The sequence below is a fragment of the Odontesthes bonariensis genome, chromosome 24 (genome assembly GCF_027942865.1).
Source record: "Odontesthes bonariensis isolate fOdoBon6 chromosome 24, fOdoBon6.hap1, whole genome shotgun sequence".
Classification (NCBI taxonomy): domain Eukaryota; kingdom Metazoa; phylum Chordata; class Actinopteri; order Atheriniformes; family Atherinopsidae; genus Odontesthes; species Odontesthes bonariensis.
In genome coordinates, this window is record NC_134529.1 from 8,674,600 (window position 1) to 8,695,613 (window position 21,014).

General features: G+C 39.0%; 1 protein-coding gene across 5 annotated transcripts in view; it reads left to right on the plus strand.

Annotated features, from left to right (window-relative positions):
• The window catches only part of sipa1l1 (signal-induced proliferation-associated 1 like 1), an 82,717-nt gene that overhangs the window by 17,669 nt on the left and 44,034 nt on the right, over positions 1–21,014 (plus strand). For 4 of the 5 annotated variants that reach the window (XM_075459864.1, XM_075459868.1, XM_075459867.1 and 1 more), the window contains exons 2-3: positions 10,375–10,428; positions 19,828–19,889. The gene's annotated coding sequence lies outside the window, so the exon portion shown is untranslated. The remainder of the gene's footprint in view (positions 1–10,374; positions 10,429–19,827; positions 19,890–21,014) is intronic. The other variant, XM_075459866.1, reaches the window with a different exon arrangement.

Sequence of the window (21,014 nt, forward strand, 5' to 3'; positions counted from 1 at the left end):
GATGGCCAATTAACAGAAGTGTAATGAGCATGTGCTGGCAAGCATTACAACACCGGCGCCTCCTTAATAGTTTTAGTTTTAGTTTTTCTGGGCCTTGTACTGTGACATCACATTCAGCAACAGCTTCACTTCATCATCCGCCCACACAAACAAATCCCATTTGTTTAGTGGTTTCACCATTGCACAAACTCCTGCTTTGGTTCTGAAGTTTTTGCCATAAGAGAATCGGCTCACTTGCCAAGCTCCGAATCTTCCCTTGTATTGTTGTTAATGGAAATGCGATTGCTGACTACTGGCCCAGCATGATCATTTCAGCTTTTGTGGAATTTTCAACATTCTTCATTCTCGGTAGGAGATGGAGTGAAAAATATCTGTTAAAAGCAATATCTGCAGTAGTCTGGTCAAAGCCTAAAAAGGGTCTTACTGTAAATCAGCCTCTAGACAGTCTCAGTAGAAGACAAGCTGCAAGGAGTCTTTATGGTGCCTTGGCAGTGCCATGGCTACCCCTGTCACTACTGTTGTTTATGGTGTGAACATGAGAAAAGAAATAAAAATGGAGAAGAGTATAAAACGGAGAGCAACATGTTTTTGTTGTCAGCCGGTTGTGGGCTGAAGTTTTATGAGCTTTGAGGCTTGGGATGTAGTAACAGTGATTTATAGCTTTCATTATCAGGGTTTTACCACACTGTTGGATCCCAATAAGCTCCACACAGACCTAAACAGACTCTGAAGGGACTGTTGAGGCTTTTACTCCACCGGATTGTAGTTGGACAGAGGTGGTGAACAGTTTGAGGGTTTTTTTATGGCGAAGGATTAAATTTTAATGCTTTCCAAGGTCTACATCAGGTGCAGGTGGCTTTTTGAAATGCGGCATGCACACAGACTTCCCCAGCTACCAGAATCTTTGTGCTTCTTCTGTGCTCACTTTAAATTGCAGACAACATCTTGTATTTCTCTCTCTTTTTTTTTTTTTTTTTTTTGTTATTCGTAGCGGTCTCTTTGGTCAAACCAATCTTTTTAGCTAGATTTGGCCTCTTGTCTGAATGACGTGTTTGTTTCGCCCCCCCCTGCTGCTTCACTTTACACTCCTCTGCTTGCCGACTTCAGCCCTGGTTTGATTTGCAGTCATAGCAGAGGATCTGCTCCTTGGTCATGCTTTTCCTCTGTTGCCACATTTTCTCAATTCATCTCTGTGTGGATGATTCTCTGGCTTCTCCTGACACAGTTACCTTTTCTTTTTGCAGTAATTGTGATAAAACAAACCTACATTTTCTAAAAAAGATTCTTGGTATGTCAACTTTTGGAAAACAACACAATAGATATCAGTGGTTCTAAGCAAATTCTTCTCTGTACTAATGGTGTGATGATAGTTGGAGGCTTCTGTGGCCGTTGAGTGAACTTCTCCTGGCAAAAGAGGGACTCTGTGCATACCTTGGCCCGACAAATCTCACTGGACGCCAGTGCAAGCAACCACTCTTGCCAGGTTTGTTGAATTCCAGCAGCAGCAGTTAAAAGAAGGCCTAATCCAGGCTCCACTTTGAAAAAGTTTAACCGACAAACAGATTTGATACAGTGACTCTGCCAGTGCGTATCCCTGTTTTCCAAAGAGCTTGAGAGTGTGGGAGAGGAAAACTGAGGCTTATGTCCCCACGACTCAGGAATGTGAAGAGCAGGCAGCTGAGACTTGAAGAGCTGTGCCTAAAACAATGAGGATGGGGATGGGCAGAAAGAGAGAATAGGTGGCAAAGGAACAAATCTGCTTATGCTGTCTTGAAATGGCTTTGGGTGGAGATCTACAGAGAATTTGATGAGTGAGTTTCTGCAAGTACTTCAACTCGCCCCATAAACCAATTATGCTTCTTTCTTCGCCACACTTTATTGAATCACTTTGTAACCCAGTTCATTATCTTTAGTATGTGTTGTATGGTCGGTATTTTTATGGATGCTTAAAAAAGCTGTTGATTTTACATCAGTGTTGTTCAGGTTTTCTTTTCCCAGTCTTGGCATTTGTAAAGCTCTGACAGCTGTGGATTGAAGCTCAGGCAAAGGTAGAGTGAGTTACATAAGAAGCACTTTAATGCTGCTAATTATTCTTCAAAGGTAAATGTTTCTCGAGTAGACAGGAAGTGAGAACCTAATGGCACACATGGCAAGACCTGAATTGTGTCTCAATAGGTGTAAGTAATGGATTACAATAGCAGTTTTGTACAAGCATATTTTGGTCAAACTTGATTTTTGTCACTTAAAGAATTAGAAAATGGAAAAAAAAGCAGCAGTGGGGAACACTAATTCTCCCCTGTCTGTATCACAGCAGGAACAGGCTTTCATCAGTCTTCATGATTAGGTCAGAGCAGGAAGAAGTGTGTCACTCTGAGAGGTTATTTCCAGTCTTGCACGTCATCTGTCTTTTGTTTCCTCCATGACTTTGACAGTGTTTGAAGAAGCTGGCATAGTAAAATTATAATGTATCCCCTGTCAGCCTGCCAACCATCGGTGTTAAAAATAATGAATTGAAGATTTTTCTGCTTAACACAGCTTTATCGAGTACGGTGCAGAAGTCTTGAACCACCCTCTTTTCTTTACATTTAGCTTCCAGCGAGACGGATATTGTTAGAATTTTAAGCAATAGTTCTTGGTCTCCATATAACGGACAACTTAGCAAAGAACCAATTTTGAATCCATCTATAGACAATTTTCTAGCATCCTGTCACTGAGATACATATTTCTTCATATTTATTTACTTGCATCAAGAAGCCATTCCTAAGGAAGGGAAATCAGGAGAAAAGGCTGAGCTATGTCAAATGACACAAGAACTGGACTGAACATCGCAGGCAACAGGTCTGATGGAGGGATGAATCCTCCCCAGAGCCCGGACCTCAACAATAATGTTGAGTTGAATAAGGCAGTGTGGGATCACACCACTTAAAGAAATGACAAGATAGTGGGTTCAGGCTCTGATTAACAAAAATATGTTATACCAAAGTTGTTAGAACTGTGCAAACTCTGTTTTTTTTTTTTTACCTAATATACTCTCCATTTATGTTTGCATGTGCTTCTTCAGTTATTTGCCAACAAATTCAATGAAAGATGAAAACAAACACACACATATATATATATATATATATATATATATATATATATATATATATATATATATTAATCTTTTTCGTTGCTAAATGCCACAGTTCTTAGTCTGTGCCATAGACTTCTATTATTTATAAAAGCATTAAAAACCCACAGCCACAACATTGTGCCTGTTGGCGTTCCAAGGTTTTTGTGCACAGTTAAAAAGTGCTGTGACTATCAGATGCTGCTTGGAAGAGAACGACTTAGATTCTTTTCCTGTTTTTTTTTTTTTTTTTTTTTTTGTTGAGTGAAGCCAGACATCTGGACATGGATAGACTATTGTACGGTATGCAACTTGATCTCAGGCTTTATTTGAATCTAATAAACCACCGTATGATTTGTATAGTAAAGCTGCTTCTTAAAGAAATGGTAAAATCGTCACTTCTCTTTTTTTTTCTTCATGTTGGACTTTGTTTTATAGTCAAAGCTTGTTTATGGAACATGCCCAATATTTATATTAAGACTGGCACATCTTAATGGCATCAGCAGTTTTTCATGTAAAGTTTATGTTTAATCAGCTGTTTTGAAGAACAATTGTTACAATGAATGAGATAAGCAGGCATAATGCCGAAATCCAAGGTGATATTGAGCTTAGGGGTCATTTGCTTCTCTATTACAAACTAAAGCTTGGGTTGGAGAAGTTTGTTGTTTTGGCCTAAGCCAGTCTGACTATGAATCCATGTTAGGCCTAAACTACTTGTTTTGCTTATGTCTTTATCTCCTCTCCCCTTTTTTTTCTGCTTGCCTTCCATCTTCCTCGCACTTCTGTCTTTTAAAAACACTTCTTCAAAAGTTTTCCTTTAAAACTTTCCGGCTCATTGCACTAACAGCTTTTGCAACATGATTTCCGGCTGGCTTTTACTCTAATTATTTGTCACGATTGCAACCTGAAATGGTACTCTCCTGAATAAATGTAAAGGATTATGCAGTTTATTTTGTAACTCACTGCATTACTAAGAATAGATGCTCATATCTAGGGATGCACCGATACACATATTTTCACTTCCGATCCGATTCCGATAACTAAATTTGGATATCTACCGATACTATTCCGATATCTCTGATAACAGTCTTGTTCTTTCAAATTTATACAGCTGGGCATGCAGGCAGGCAAACACACACACACACACACACACACACACACACACACACACACACACTTCCCCCCCTTATCCAATTACTTTTATTTTACATTAAGTTAATGTAATTAACAAATATTCACGTTAAAGTTAGGAATAGGTTAACACTTGATTCAACAGAATGCAAACACACACACACACACACACACGCACACACACACACACACACACACACACACACACACACACACACACTTCCCCGTTATCCAATTACTTTTAGTTTATTATTATCAACACAAGCCTAATAGCTTCTCTGCTGCTAAAGTTGCGTCGACGTCACTTCCTTGATCTGGGAGCTTCAATGTAAGATGAGGGTTGATCTACTACTGTAGACAACAAAGCAAGGCTGATCAATTTCTCCATTGATAAAATAAATTCACAACTCTACAACATAAAAATTCATGTAGAATATAGCATATACTTTGTTGTCTACAGTAGTAGATCAACCCTCATCTTACATTGAAGCTCCCAGATCAAGGAAGTGACGTCGACGCAGCTTTAGCAGCAGAGAAGCTATTAGGCTTGTGTTGATAACAATAAACTCCTGGACTATGTACAAACTTCCAAATGCATCGTTTTGTGAGTACAGACCATATTTGTACTACTGTAGAAGTTTGGTGTCATGGCATGTGATTTTAGTGTGGTAATTTTGGAGATACTGCCAGGGTCCGTTAGCGCTTAACTCAGCTTATGTTCAGCCAATATCGGAAAAAACTTCGGGTGGGCTACTTGGCTGGATGTCACCGTTCAAATAACCCTAGGGTGAATCTACTCCGAACCATCACTTTAAAGTGAGCTACGATTTTTCGGCTGTTTGCCAAGGCGTCGCTAACGCTGCGCTGTGATATGAGACCCTCATTCACGAGCTGCAGTGAGTGAGCGAAAGAGCCGAGGTTAGAAACGGACATCTCTTGCATTGCTGCCTTCATGTTGCTCGCGTTGTCTCGCAGCATAGCATGTACCTTTTCCAGTGGGATCCCCCAGTTGTTTAGCATTTCTGTAATGGATGCTGCGATTGTTGCACGGTTGTGGGAGCCTTTGCACTTCTTTACTTGGAGCACGGCACAAGAAAGCCTGTATGTCTCGCGGTCAATCCAGTGCACTGTGCAAACATTACATGTTGCTGTATCTCTTTGCGGTGAATCGAGAAAAAAGTATTGCCATACAGCAGACATATTGAGACAAAATAACTGTTAGCACTAACTACTCGGCCAGAGACCAGACCGCACGCTCAATGTTCGCCTGCTGGCTTGTTGCAAACTATGGCATGGAATTCTTGAACGGAAGCGTGCTTGTGCAATACTGTGAAGACTGAGATGGCCCCGTTTAGGAAATCCATTCCACATCTTGCAATAGCAAAGCAGCATACCAGAACCGTGCGCGGAGAATCTTTTCAGCATAATGTGTGGATCGGAAATCTAGGGGTGTGGATCGGAAATTTCCGATAAGTGAATTACGTTGATATCGGAACCCGATACCGATACTGGATCGAATCGGCCCCATCCCTACTCATATCTTGAGTTTTATAGTGAACTATTACAAACAAAGCTCTCAAAACTGGGCTCTTTGGTTTTATATTTAACTCTCTGTGAATCACATGGCATCACCCACATGGTATCACCCACATTTTTTTTTTTAAACTGTCTAAACTGGGTTTATAAGCATTAGCTAGTTATATTTACAGCATGACACAGAGCAGACCTCTGGGAAAGTGGGGTTTTGTCGAGCCAATCAAAATCCGACCATGTAGCAGCAATGGATGGAGTTGTAGAACAAAGGTTGTCCACACAGTTAACTGTATGTCTCATTCAATGTTGGCTCATTTAGCATGCGTGCTAAAAATGAAAGGATACGGACAGTCTCATTCATACTCATCCAGAGAACAACAAAAAAAAAAGTGAGTCGATACAGGATGATTAATGACAGAGCTCTGATATACAGTTGACTCATGCTTTAGTTATGCTCATCCTTTTATCAACCAAGCAATTTTGGATAGCTGTAGACATAGTGAGTGTGTACTGAGCAACTATGTATACGTGTTCCAGTTTGCACAGTGTAGGTTTCCCTCAGACAGACAAGAAGGGACCATTTGCAAGCCTCATTAGGCTGAATGCCAGTCTGCAAAAACAAAACATAGAGAGTCCAAGGTCCAGGTCAGCAGTCTTTACTAATAACTTGGCGTATGGAGTGATGGTAATGAAGATGACTGGTTTAGTCTGAGAGGATACAAAATGGGTTTGTAGACTGAACATAACAAGGTATAGGGAGGAGGATTGGAATATAACACTGAGTTTTGTAGCCTATTAGAATTAGAAATATGTCAAACAACAGATCCTCCTCACTTCTTGTTTGGAGGATAACAAACGGCACAGAAGTGGCAGTAGAGACACCAATTTCATTTGAAAGGAAATTATATATTTTTTAAAAACGCTTGTTTAACAGGCTAAAACATGTACAAAATATTCTTTGTGAATAAATATGTTTGGTTACTCCCATTCACTGCCATAAAGTTTTGCATAAACACAGCACACGTGAGGCAATTACAGATCATCATGGCAGTGTGGTGCCGCCGTAGGACTCGGACTATAATGACTTTCTGTTTCTACCCATGGATTTTGTGCTCTCAAATCCTTCCTCAGATGCATGGAAGTCTTCAGTTCTTTACTGTCACCCTAAACTTATCATTACCACCTACTATTGCATGAAGTCATGATCACACAAATCAAGTTTGTCATATGTGTCAAACAATGGTGCCCTAAGATCGGGCTAAATAAATTGGTGTATGCGGGAGAAAGCAGAAGTATCGGCACTAATCATGTAAAGTCCCATCAAACGGATTCACAGGACCACACAGATGGAACTTATAACAAGTGTTTCTGCAGAGTGTAGAGTTGGCAGCTCCTACAGCCTTACTTTTCCACAAAATCCAGCCAGTCTCTGTGGAGAGGAAATTAGATATGCGTGTCTTGGTGTGTGTGTGTGTGTGTGTGTTTTAAAGCAGTATGGATTGATTTGAGCTGTCAGTTCTGTCTAACAAGTTTCTAACAAGGCTAACTGTACCGTTGAAGTTTAGTTTGAAGCTTGTTCTAGGATTTTACTTTGCTTCCTCTTCTTCAGCATCCATCCACGAGAGCTGGCAATTATTGCATATGTAAATCCCTTTTGTCGCGACTCTAATGGATCGCATTCATTAGACTGTCAATTAAAGCTTTTGCTTCATTATAGACATAAGGATTTTAGAGTCTTGTGAGTGTGTCTGATGGTCCTTGAATTGGGATTATTGCAACCATGTTGAGTGACTCTATCTATTAATATCAGCTCTTGTCATTTTTCTCCAGAGGCTTTTAAAGCTCATCATAACAAGATTTTTTTGTCCACCGCCTCCCCAAAAAAACAGGTTTCTCTCAATGAATTGGTCAGTAATGCTAATTTAATCTAACTCAGTTTTATTTAAAAGGAAGGATTTCCTCTTGATCTATTGTATAATCAAAAAGATGGCCATGGCTGTTGTAGTGTTTTTGTTTTCTCAACTAAAACTACTTCCTACGGGAGGTAGCACTCAAACCAAAACCAGTATTTGGAATTACCAGTTTTGTTGGACAGATTTATTTTTAATCATTTAACTAATATCTGAACAAATTAGATCTGGATTTCAGTTGTTTACGGGCTACTTGATGTTAGTTTTGTTTCCTTTCAGGCTTCTGTTTTTGTGCAGATGAAATAGTTGGATTGTTTTGAACCACTGTGGTGAAAAACTTAAACTAAATTTCTCCATACTGACATAAACCTTGCATGCAAATCCTTTGTGGTATTTTTTAAATCTAATTTTTTTTTTTTTTATTCATTCTTATTTTAAATGACACCAATATACACCCTCTGTTTTAGTAGGCTTCAAGTGTCTCACAACTTTTTAAAAAAATTTTCTGTTTGCATTTTTCTGTTTTTATATACTGTTGCAGTTGCTTAGTTTCGCTTTACAGTCAGTCTTGATTTGAAAATCAAATCCTGTGTCTGTTTCAGGTTTACCTGTGTCTGTTTCAGCTTTACCTGTATCTGTTTCAGCTTTACCTTTGTCTGTTTCAGCTTTACCTGTGTCTGTTTCAGCTTTACATGTGTCTGTTTCAGCTTTACCTGTGTCTGTTTCAGCTTTACCTGTGTCTGTTTCAGCTTTACCTGTGTCTGTTTCAGCTTTACCTGTGTCTGTTTCAGGATTACCTGTGTCTTTCAGGAATACCTGTGTCTGTTTCAGCTTTACCTGTATCTGTTTCAGGTTTACCTTTGTCTGTTTCAGCTTTACCTTTGTTTGTTTCAGCTTTACCTGTGTCTGTTTCAGCTTTACCTGTGTCTGTTTCAGCTTCACCTGTGTCTTTCAGCTTTACCTGTGTCTGTTTCAGCTTTACCTTTGTCTGTTTCAGCTTTACCTTTGTCTTTTTCAGGATTACCTGTGTCTGTTTCAGCTTTACCTGTGTCTGTTTCAGCTTTACCTGTGTCTGTTTCAGCTTTACCTGTGTCTGTTTCAGCTTTACCTGTGTCTGTTTCAGCTTTACCTTTGTCTTTCAGGAATACCTGTGTCTGTTTCAGCTTTACCTGTATCTGTTTCAGCTTTACCTTTGTCTGTTTCAGCTTTACCTGTGTCTGTTTCAGCTTTACCTGTGTCTGTTTCAGCTTTACCTGTGTCTTTCAGCTTTACCTGTGTCTGTTTCAGCTTTACCTTTGTCTGTTTCAGCTTTACCTTTGTCTGTTTCAGGATTACCTGTGTCTGTTTCAGCTTTACCTGTGTCTGTTTCAGCTTTACCTGTGTCTGTTTCAGCTTTACCTTTGTCTGTTTCAGCTTTACCTGTGTCTTTCAGCTTTACCTGTGTCTGTTTCAGCTTTACCTTTGTCTGTTTCAGGATTACCTTTGTCTGTTTCAGGATTACCTGTGTCTGTTTCAGCTTTACCTTTGTCCGTTTCAGCTTTACCTTTGTCTGTTTCAGCTTTACCTGTGTCTGTTTCAGCTTTACTTTAGTCTGTTTCAGGTTTACCTTTGTCCGTTTCATGTTTACCTGTGTCTATTTCAGGTTTAAGGTTTACCTGTGTCTGTTTCAGGTTTACCTTTGTCTGTTTCAGCTTTACCTGTGTCTGTTTCAGGTTTACGGTTTACCTTTGTATGTTTCAGGTTTACCTGTGTCTGTTTCAGCTTTACTTTTGTATGTTTCATGTTTACCTTTATCTATTTCAGGTTTACGGTTTACCTTTGTATGTTTCAGGTTTACCTGTGTCTGTTTCAGCTTTACTTTTGTATGTTTCATGTTTACCTGTATCTATTTCAGGTTTACGGTTTACCTTTGTATGTTTCATGTTTACCTGTATCTATTTCAGGTTTACGGTTTACCTTTGTATGTTTCAGGTTTACCTGTGTCTGTTTCAGCTTTACTTTTGTATGTTTCATGTTTACCTGTATCTATTTCAGGTTTACGGTTTACCTTTGTATGTTTCATGTTTACCTGTATCTATTTCAGGTTTACGGTTTACCTTTGTATGTTTCAGCTTTACCTGTGTATGTTTCAGGATTACCTGTGTCTGTTTCAGGTTTACCTGTTAGTTTCAGGTTTACCTGTGTCTGTTTCAGCTGTACATTTGTCTGTTTCAGCTTTTACTTGTGTTTGTCTCAGCTTTACCTTTGTCTGTTTCAGCTTTACTTTTGTCTGTTTCAGGTTTACCTTTGTCTGTTTCAGGTTTACCTGTGTCTGTTTCAGCTTTACTTTTGTCTGTTTCAGGTTTACCTTTGTCCGTTTCATGTTTACCTGTGTCTATTTCAGGTTTACGGTTTACCTTTGTATGTTTCAGCTTTACCATTGTCTGTTTCATGTTTACCTGTGTCTATTTCAGGTTTACGGTTTACCTTTGTATGTTTCAGCTTTACCATTGTCTGTTTCATGTTTACCTGTGTCTATTTCAGGTTTACGGTTTACCTTTGTATGTTTCAGCTTTACCATTGTCTGTTTCATGTTTACCTGTGTCTATTTCAGGTTTACGGTTTACCTTTGTATGTTTCAGCTTTACCATTGTCTGTTTCATGTTTACCTGTGTCTATTTCAGGTTTACGGTTTACCTTTGTCTGTTTCAGCTTTACCTGTGTCATCTGCTGTTCACTGGCTGTGACAACACACTCAGATCATCAGTGAGTATCTAACTTTTTTGGCTAAATGTGATGGTTTTCTGTCCAAAAACTAAAGTTAAATTATTCACAGGGATGTTTCCATTGTTAATGTTTACTCTATTGTGCTTTTTCTTTTGAAAAAAAACCTCAACTTCTTGAAATGATTGCCCATTTGATACAGAGCTCATACATGACATAAGGCCTCATTTTTTACAATGCTGTTGAACAAATACAGAGACATTTTTATCCGTTATCGTTTGTGCCATTATTTCCACCAAACCTTCTAGAATTTCAATGATATAGGTTCTCTATTGAATGTGGTTTGTACAAAATTAGACTAAACAAATACCACATTAAAGACTAAATGCATTCAGTAATCATTCCCAGCCGAGGCTATAAAGTTTAGTAACTTCTCTACTCATGACTTGTCCAAAAGCTGTTTGGAGGCAGTTGGAAGCATTTATGGTAGATGTGCTCCTCTCTTTTAATAGAAGCATGAAAGTCTGGCTTCTGACAAAGTTCCTCTCTATCCTCTTCTTCTTGGTACATATTGGTTGGCGTGAACCATGCTTCAGTTGTTGAAAATGCCATAAAAGTACTCCCTCAGATGTGGGTGTTTATGGGAAAAATGGTCCACATGTTCAGGGAATACAGGACTGTTAATGCTCTATTTATTAGTAGGCATTCTGCAAGGTCACAACACAGACTTGGAAAAAGGTGAAAAGGAGCTCGAGGGTATATGAGAAACACCTGCAGATACCTTTGCTTAGTAAAAGGTATCCATCATAAGAAATATTCTCAGTAAAAATGGAGTTCAGGGTAGGAAAACCACTTCTCTCCATAAAATATGCTGGGTGACTGGAGCCTAAGACCTTGCAATAATTTCTGCACCAGTCACAGGTATAGATACCATATATGCAACTAATGCAACTGCATTTGGACAAGACAATTACTGCCATGTGTATTTTTAGACATGTGCAGGACTTTTCAGCAAGCCTCCCTCAGTAGACGGCAAGACAGAAACTGACAAAAAGTGTCAGACCAAAACAAAAGAACATGTCAGAAGATGGCTGTAAAGGAGTGAGAAAAAGAAGAGTTAGGCCTGCCCACTGAATCTGATAATGTAATGGACAACTTTGCACAGCAGAGAGCCAGAAGAGCCAGGCAGCACCTGCAATGGAAGTTGAACTTTTGTTTTGGCCTTGGTGCAGACAGCTGCACTGCAGACAAACTCTGTTCTCATATGTGTCATACCCTGTTGGAGGATAATTTTATCTACTGTCATGCTCACACACCAGATTTTTTTTCACACAGCAGCCGGTCTGTTTTCCTAGTTTTTGTCTATCTCTCTTTTTTTTTTTTTTTTACGTGTATTATGGCATGTTGTTTTTTAATTTATTGACTAACTTGCCTTTAGTGTGATGTTAACTTTGTGCATTCGTGCATTCACAGTGAGCAGGTTGGACTGCTGTAACTCCTCATTTGAAGGATTATCCAAATAATCAGTAGGGCAACTTCAACGAATTCAGAAAGTAGCTGCTCGAGTTCTTACACAAACATGGAAATTTAAACCCATTAGTCCAGTTCTGGGGTTCCATATTATGAAATTGCTTAATAAGTAAAGTTTTCACTGCTTTTAAGTAAACTAGAAGTGCCAGTAACTGCAAAATGTTCACTTTTTTTTTGCACTTTTACTTGAGGTGTTTTCTCATCAAACCACCTGTGATTGTGCATGTTTATCTGGTGTGTATGTTGAAAGAGTGACCTCCTTAGAATGAATCACTCCCTTATTTTTCATATCAACAGACACATTCTTCTGCATTACCTCACTTGTAAATGATCCACTAATGTTGTTGATATGTTGATATTAGTAATAACAAAAAGTTGCAATATACTGTTTAAAACTATTGGTATAGAATGCAAAAACACAGAGTGGTCTGCTTTGAAATAAAACTAGTGAAAGGAGTTTGAAACGGCATATTTTGTCTTAATACATTCTCTGCTTCTCTCTGAGTATTTCTCTATCGCTTATTTTTCTATCGGTCTCACCTCCTCCTCAGCCAGCAATGCTGCTCTCCTCTCCTCCCACACACACACACACACACACACACACACACAAACACACACACACACACACACACACACACACACACACATACAGACATTACTATATTCACACATGTATGAGGGGGAGAAAAATGGAGAAAGATTGAGAAATGGTGGGGAGGGTGAAAGAAAAACGCTTATAATAGAAAGAATGGAATATAATGAAATGGAGATGAAACCGAAAACCTTCATTAAAAGCTACCGGGATCCCAAAGTAATGCCATTGTCAATAAAATTAAGAGATTTCTTGTAATATAAACCTTAAAGATCACTCAAGCTGTTTAAGAGTAAAGATGCAGTTCAGATTTGCAGTGTATTTTTAAAGATGTCTCATAAAAATTCCAGAAATGGTTCTTTATTTTTGTAAGAAATGCTCTACAATAGTCTTTGGTGCTAAAGTGGTGAAGCAAAAATCTCATTGTTTTATGTGCTAATGGATGTAATTCATGGCAAATATGGACTATGCTTTAGCTTCAGGCTAATATTTGACCTTCACATCCATCTACATACACTTGATTTGTTGGATTTTTGGTCTTTTTACAACAATTACATGTTGGGTTGGGTAAACGGACACAATAGGTGAAGGTACCATTTACTGTAATATATCTCACAGGATAGCAAAGGGTTGTATATCACTTTCTTTGTTTATTTAAGGGGGTCTTAAGTCCTCTATTTAAATCTACCCTTATTGGAAATAGATTCTCTTTGAAAAGAGCACTCTCTTCCTGCCATACGTTTGCCTTGTTTTCCCAGTTTTGTTGCTCCTCAAGCAAATGATGCAGAAAAAGCACAAGAGGTTGCGTTAAAGACTTGGATGTGCTTGCATGTAGAGAGACTGATTTGATGGCTTATTTCTTTGTGGATGCTGCCATCATGGATGGATGCTTGGCTAGATGGCAGTTCAAAGAGAGAGTGAAAACATAGTTGATTTGATGGACTGACTACTCACCCTTTCCCACTTTCAGTCTCAGCTTCTCATATCCTCCCACATACTCTCACATTTAGTGAGGAATCAATCCTTCTCACTTTGATTTTCTCTCCCTCTAACTCTGTCGCTCTCTCTGCTACTTCATTCTGGCCATTCTGTACCAATCGAATAGCCGTGCTGTGGGCACAATTGAGTCCCGCAGCAATCATACCACGTCCTCATTAGGTCTGGTCTTGTGGTTTGTCTTCATCCTGCTTCATCCGTCTCTTGCTGTAATTGGGCAGAAACCTTTGCCCACCTGTCAGCAGCAGTCCAAGTGCAAATGCTGCAACTTATTGAGCTGTGTATAGGTTTTAACAATAGTCTCAGAGCAACCACGGGCCATTGCTGTTCAGTGTTATTTCAGCAAATTGGTGTATCATGTTGAATGCCGATCTTACTCTCGACTACCTCCGCCTTTGACACTTTATGATAATGACTGTGATCCAGACAGAGATGCTGCTTTGGAAAATTAAATGCTTGTTGCTGGACTTTTTTTCCGGCCTTTAGGCAACACTATTATCACTCGTGAGCTCCTCGTTGCAGTGTGTTTTCATCATGACTAAGTATAAAGATATGACATGTCTGCTATGTGGGATGCTGTCTTAGATCATCTTCTGAAGCTTTGTGCTTGGAATTTCTTGAATGTTAAGGAGGAAAAAAGTGCAATACAGATATGCCTTTACATGGATAAAATAATACACAAGAGTATTTGGCAAACAAGAGAAGGTAATGCTTGTCTGTTAGTTTGTTTTTATTGTGTTTGTGTGGGTGTATTTAACTAGCATCTTCCGAGCAGATGCCACAAATTGCCTTAGATTTTCAAAAGCGCCGTTTAAAAGCATTTGTTATAAAAAGTAAATAAAAGTTAAACAATGAATCAGTTCACACATGCTTGTTCTAATGTAAACAAAGTATGTGTTAGAAAAACAGCAGAGTAGTGTTAAGATACCACAACACTTAAGCAGATGATCTTCTGTTTATGGAAGTAATTCAGAACCTGTTTTTGAGTGTTTTTCTTTCTTTTCTTTTCTTTCTTTTCTCTCCCTTCTTGGAAGTTCATGTTCATCCAGACTTGAGTCTTGAGTGTGACTGGCTCACCCGTTCGCATTTCGCTTCCTCAGGGGAAGCAGGAAGTGGCTGAGATGTGTATCCTGTTAGAATGTGAAACAGCTTCCTTGGGAAAAGCACATGCTGGCTCAGCCCTGGCTCTAAAAGTAACAGGAAGGAGCAGGGTCCCCTTTCTATATATTCATTTCACTTTGCAGCCAACTGTATTTGACCCTTATTTTAATTCATCTTATTACAAGACGTAAACGGCTACTTGAATGTAGTTCCTGTTGCTTTTTTTTCTCCTGTTTTTTCTCCAGTCTGTATTATATCTTGCAAGCACCTTTTCACGTCATGCATAATTACTTTGCTACTCTTAAACTGCATTGAACTGATCACACTATAGTATTTCCAGAGTGACAAGTTAACACGAGCACCTAATGGTCTCATGTTGCTCAGTGAGAACATGTCACCAGTGAGTAGTTACATGAGACATTGCAGTCATCTTTCTCTTCCTGTTTAAATATCAGAATGATGATGCTTGTGTTGTACATTATGTCAGCAGCCGCATCTAATGTTAAATTTCTCAAAACCCGCGAACAAAACTGTTCCAGTGCAGTCTCTAGGCTCTAATAGATTTTCATAAAAAAAACCCCCACATCAACTTCTTTTATTTAGGGCTGAGCACTTTTATCGATACTGCGATATATATCGATATTTCGTTTCCTGATAAAGTATCGATTTTATTTATTTATGTATTTTAATTTTTCTTTTTTTTTTAAAGCAAACTTTATTGATAAGTCATACGTTACAATTAGTGAAAACACAGAACATTAAGGAAATACAATACAATGCCAGGGGGTCACATTATACAAAACAGTGATAAATTAGTTCATAAAAATGTTGTATAAAGTGCATAGCTCTCACGTTTATGACATGTTCGTTTGTTTCTGTTTGTCTGGCTGTGTTGTCCTTCCGGTTCAAAGGTTGGACCACCAGTCCAATCAGCGACAATTCATGTCAAATCACACTGTCCCTTCCCCCCCCCCCAGAAAACTCTAACTGTCTGACCACTTTCTTTGGGTAAAACTCTTGAGCGTGGGTATAAAATAGCAAAATCTCTCATTGTGGATTTACTCCAACATCAAGAGCTCACGCAGGAATATGTAGAACTTTACGGTCATCATTCTTCAAACGCACTGCCCTAACAAGTTATTTTCTATGTCCTTCATTTCTCACCTTTTCTACACGTCTGTGGAACCCCCTCTGTCCTCATGCCTCCATACCACACATAGCAAGTATTGAAGGCTGAGCTGCTTTTGTTCACAGTCCTACTCACTCCCCTCTTACTGCAGTGCTGTTTCAGCTAACTGTTGCCCACGCAGAGCTGCGCCATTTTGGAAACCTGCAGCACTCTTCTCATGGATGATATCCATGACTTTATCTCTGTGGTTAAAGGAGTCACATGTGCTTTGAGGCAGTATTCACTCTGTGGACTTTCCATAGGAATCTAAATGTACCATGAAGTTGCCAAAGAAAATCCTTGCATCACAGATTTGAAATGATTAAAACAGTACTTGCTGCTGTGAAATGAGTAATTATCTTAGTTTCCGTTTCTCTTTTTCTTAACCGTTGTGCATTGATATTTTGTGATGGATCAGTAAATGACATGTTTAGCAGATTTTTTTATGGACATACATGTTGCAGGCTTGTTGACACAGATTTTTTTCAGTGTGTACATACTGTGAGTAGTCCTTGCATCATTTTAAATAATGCGAGCATGACAGTGTTGCTGACAATCACCAGGATTTTAATTACATTTTACTTCTTTGACGGTTGACAGTTTGGGTTACTCTGTAACTTCAACTGTTTCTCTAAGTGGCATTTCCATCATTGTTTTTCTTCCAAAACTATTTTCCTTTCTGAAACGAGCTGCTCATTAATTAATTTACCTTTTCATCTTTTCCCTGCGTATCTCTTTACATCCTTTTTCTCAGCATCCTCCCTTCTCTCCCTTTCTTTATCTCTCTGCAGTACATCAGCCCCCAGCCACCATGTTAATTACACCACAGTTCTTTTTCTCTATTATTCACCACTCTGCTATTTCTGTCATCCTCACTGCTGTGCCTGCTTTTGCTACGTTGGGAGCTATTTGCTGGGGTCCGCAGTGGTTGTTGAAATGAGGGGGGGGGCGTGCTCGGCTGCCCAATTCAACAACAAATGGTTGTTTAGCGTCATCTGATTGGCACAGATTAGAGGGCTCTCTGTGCTGTTGCGGAGGCGACTCTTGCAGAAGATGAACGGCTTCATTGCTGCCGTCTGAGCACTGCCGACTGAGCCTTTTGCTGAGAATATGCCTTAATATTTTGATGGCACTTTACTCTCTTATAAATGCAATGGAATGTGCAAAAATGTTAGTGTTGGTGCCACGTTTCACCTTAACTGTTGCATTTTTAACTGCCAGACCAGCTTTCAAACAGCCCTGACAAGTAGGAGCGAAGGAAATATCTTCAAAGGCATAGTGGTTTTATACTGAATATTAAAGCATCAATGCACAAAAATCCTCATCTTAGTCACTAACAGTGCTCCAATTTACCAACCACTCGTAAGTTTTTAGCAGTATTGTTTTGATCAGTAATCTCTAAAAGGGTTGATCAGATGAGCTACTCACATTTTAGATGAGAGGAGAGGACAGCTCAGTCCTGTATCTAAGAATATTTCATATAATTTAGTGCTGTAAACACAGCTATATAATTGTTTATCCTGCTAAAGGTCAAATTTAAGACCTTGGGCTCCAGAGCCCAAACTTCAGGTGAAAGAACTTGCTTATAGAATGTAATTTCTCTGGATGATCAAAGCAATGTGGTTTCTGATCTTACCTTAATTTGCAGGAGGCTTTTTGATTGAAGAATGTAGTTTATTCACAGGAGTGAAACCGGAAAGTTTGCAAGCTCTGCAGTATACAGCAGCAACTCAGGTGCACCAACATGCACGTGCGCGTGGACCCTGTGCCATGACATATCAGTCTGAATTTCTTTCTTGTACATTGTCATTGAGAATAGTTGAATGAGTATCAGCTGATATCTTTCCAGTGATCGTGATGGGTCCAAAAATGATTAATTTTACTGGACTTTCATATCTAGAATTCAACAAGAGTTCAGCAGCTGTATTTAGAAGACTTCGACAGAAGATCACGGGATTTTATCTGCTTGACATCTCAACTTTTACATACCCCAATGAGGACTAATTGTCATAAAGAGGAATTACAGACACAACGTGATAAACAAGATATTAATCAGCAAAAGTTATTGAGCTTTAATTCACTTGTCTTCACAGGTGCAATGTGTACGCTTTAAATAATCATTATTACGTTGTAACTTATATTTTCTTTCAATACTAGAAAGTATTTGGCAGTGTAGAGATGCTAAAGCTGAATATTAGCAACTGCCAAATCTCTCTGAATCTGAAGAGCCAAAATAGTATCTTTCAAATGTGATGCCTGCAGCTTGGTTAGATTCAGTTGCTTATTTTTAGGCACTGGAGGTTGATGGTAAATGGATTGGAATATCTCAGATAAAACCTTCATACTATCTGTGTGCCTGAGTGGATCCATGTTCTCTGCTCTTCATTTATTTATTGTCTTATGAAGACACTCAGGAGGGAATAAGGTGTGACTGCATGCGTTTTTCAGGGGAAGTCTGCAAGTATTAAGAAGATTCACACAATATTTTTTTAAAACCATCATAATTGGGAAACAATTTCTGACCATCCCAACTAACTCTACAGTTCAGTATAACAGTTTGTTCATGAATCCTTGTAGGGAAATTATTATGTTGTAGTCTTATTAATAAATAAAAAAACAATTTGCTCGCTGTAAGTTAAACATCTTTCTTACAAACTTAATATATTTTTAATTAAATGTCTGAATATGCCTATTTTCAAGATTATATGCAGTTTCCACTCGGAAACAACTTCCATAGTAATAAAGCCTTTTCTTCATGGCCACAGTTCACCTCATTTATTTAGGTTGTGGTTGTCATCTCACCTCAGGCATGTGCTAATGAGGAGCTACAACACCTGGCTGACCAGATAAGTAACAGGCAGGATAAACATCTTGACTCTGCTTATTTTTCCTGAAGGCTAACAGGACAGATCTCAGATATCATCAGCCAAAGCATGCGTTGGCTTTAAAAATGCACCATGTTTTGGGGGATTTAGGAGATACATTTTTTAAAGGACACCTGATGCACAAGTTTAAAAAAGTGGTTGTATGCTCACAAGTTTGTTGTAAAATAACTATTTTTCTGGCTGTTGTGCCTCAGAGACGCATCAAAACTGCACCAGCTACAATAAACACTGAAAGTACTATTATTAACTAGATTTAATAGGACATTACAGTCTGAGGCCAAACATGTTTGTTACAGATCTCACCATGAAATCCTTAACTCTTAAAAATCAGCGGGAACAGTCAGCACAAATGTTAGGCTATCTTTGTTTTTTTCTGGAGTGGTATTGAAAGTAAATGCACCATTTTACGATAAATGTTTCTCCCAGTTGAGAGGTTGTCTGTGCACAAAGGACTACATATGAAATTGACACCTCAAATGAGCATAACTCAATGATAGGAGGACAGTGATAATAGTGAGGTAACATGGTTACATCACTGTTACTGGTCTATGAATAACCAAAGAGCCTGAAGGGAAAATCATTCTACGTTTCTTACTAACCATCCTTTTCTCACCCTCGTCAAAAACCTCTCTGCTTACGTAAATAATAGATCAGCTTGTCATGGAGGCAATCGGAAGTATGGATCTGATTCATCAGAGATCACGCGACCTAGAAACATTAGCTGTGGGAACAATGGATGGATGGAGTTGAAAGGCCTGTGCTTTTCATGCTGTTTTGTACCTCAGTTATTGTACACTAAGTTGCACATAAACCACTTATTTTTCCCATAGGAAGAGACATCATTAAAGCTGTTAATGCAAAAGCTTATATCAAACCAAATAATTGAAATTTGAACACTCATGAAAGGGGTCTGTCTTCTATGATGGGGGCTTTTGACCACCAGAGAGCCACTGTGAGAAATCCAATCTCAGTAAAATCAGAGAGAACCAAATGCCGGTTGGCCCTAAAGGTGAATCATGGCGACTTTGCCTGCATGAGTGGACATGTACAAAACCTGTAAAACATCCTGCCCAACTGAAGTTTGTGACTCGCGCTGCACCTGAAATGCATTGGTTTTGTACTGCTATGCTACAAAATATCCTGAGTCATTCAATCTTTCCTTTTTTCAGATGCTTTTTCTGTCCACGAGATCCAGACGACAATGATCGCAGGAGTCTTTTAACTTGTCCAGGTAAGATTTCTTTTCATGTCTTTTATAAATCAGATGCATATGCCAGTGCTGGTAAAACTCCAAGGCAGAAGTCCTTGATGAATAGCAACAATTAAACTAAAACAAACGTCAATTGAGTTATGAAAAAAATGTGTCGCAAAATGGAAATGAGATGTGTCCTATTAGTGACTCAGTCCTTCACAAACAGCTGTGGGCTAATGAGGCAATTAAAAGCTGCTGCCAAAGTGAAGTGTTGATAGGGATTGAAAGAGTACATGTGTAAGACTTAACAAATCCGATAAGAACCTTGACTGCAGCTCTCTGGTTCAGAGCAGATTGTATCCTTACCCGCTATGAGGAGTTGTTTGAAAAGGAAACTCCGAATAAGTGTTTCAAAGTTATTGTGTGATGTTTTTGAGGGACTATAAAGACGCTGATATTATTTCATGTATAAAATCTTTCTCACAAAAACTGACAGCCATTTCTTTTTAACTATCATTACACATGCACGCACGCATTCACATAAGCATACATACAGCCACCTCATCACTCAAATCTCTACGCTCATCTCCTCCCACTACCTCGATTGCCATTCTGTCGTGGTTGGGGATCGGCAAGTGCCATAGAACAAAATTTCAACAATTTCACACTCGAGAGAAAAAGACAACGGCAGACTTCAGAGCACTCAACAAAAAAAACATTACATTTCAGTGAGCCAGAGAGCAGACCCCACCCCACTGTCAAACTCTGCAGAGGAAGAAGGAAAAAAAAAAATCCACGTTTATCTTTCCACACAATTACAATTTCACTTTGAAAGGCTCTGAGCTAAAACTCAAATACTTTAGGCTGCCTGCCGGCTTTCAAAGAGAATTTTTGTCTGATTTTATTTTTTTTTTCCCTTATCTCCCCACCGTGTCTTGGCTTGGCATTTCCACATGTACACTCAGAGATAAAAAGCTGTTTGTCTTTTAAATGGCTCTGTAGCATTTAGTCGGACCAGCTGCTGGGGGTGCGTTTTAGTACACAAGGAGTTTGGTGTACTCGCATTTTTCTTCAACAATTCTACTTTTTGGGACAATCTTGGAACTGAACACTCGGCTGCTGATGTCCTTGTGAACTGCATTTATTACTACTTTGTATCTTTCT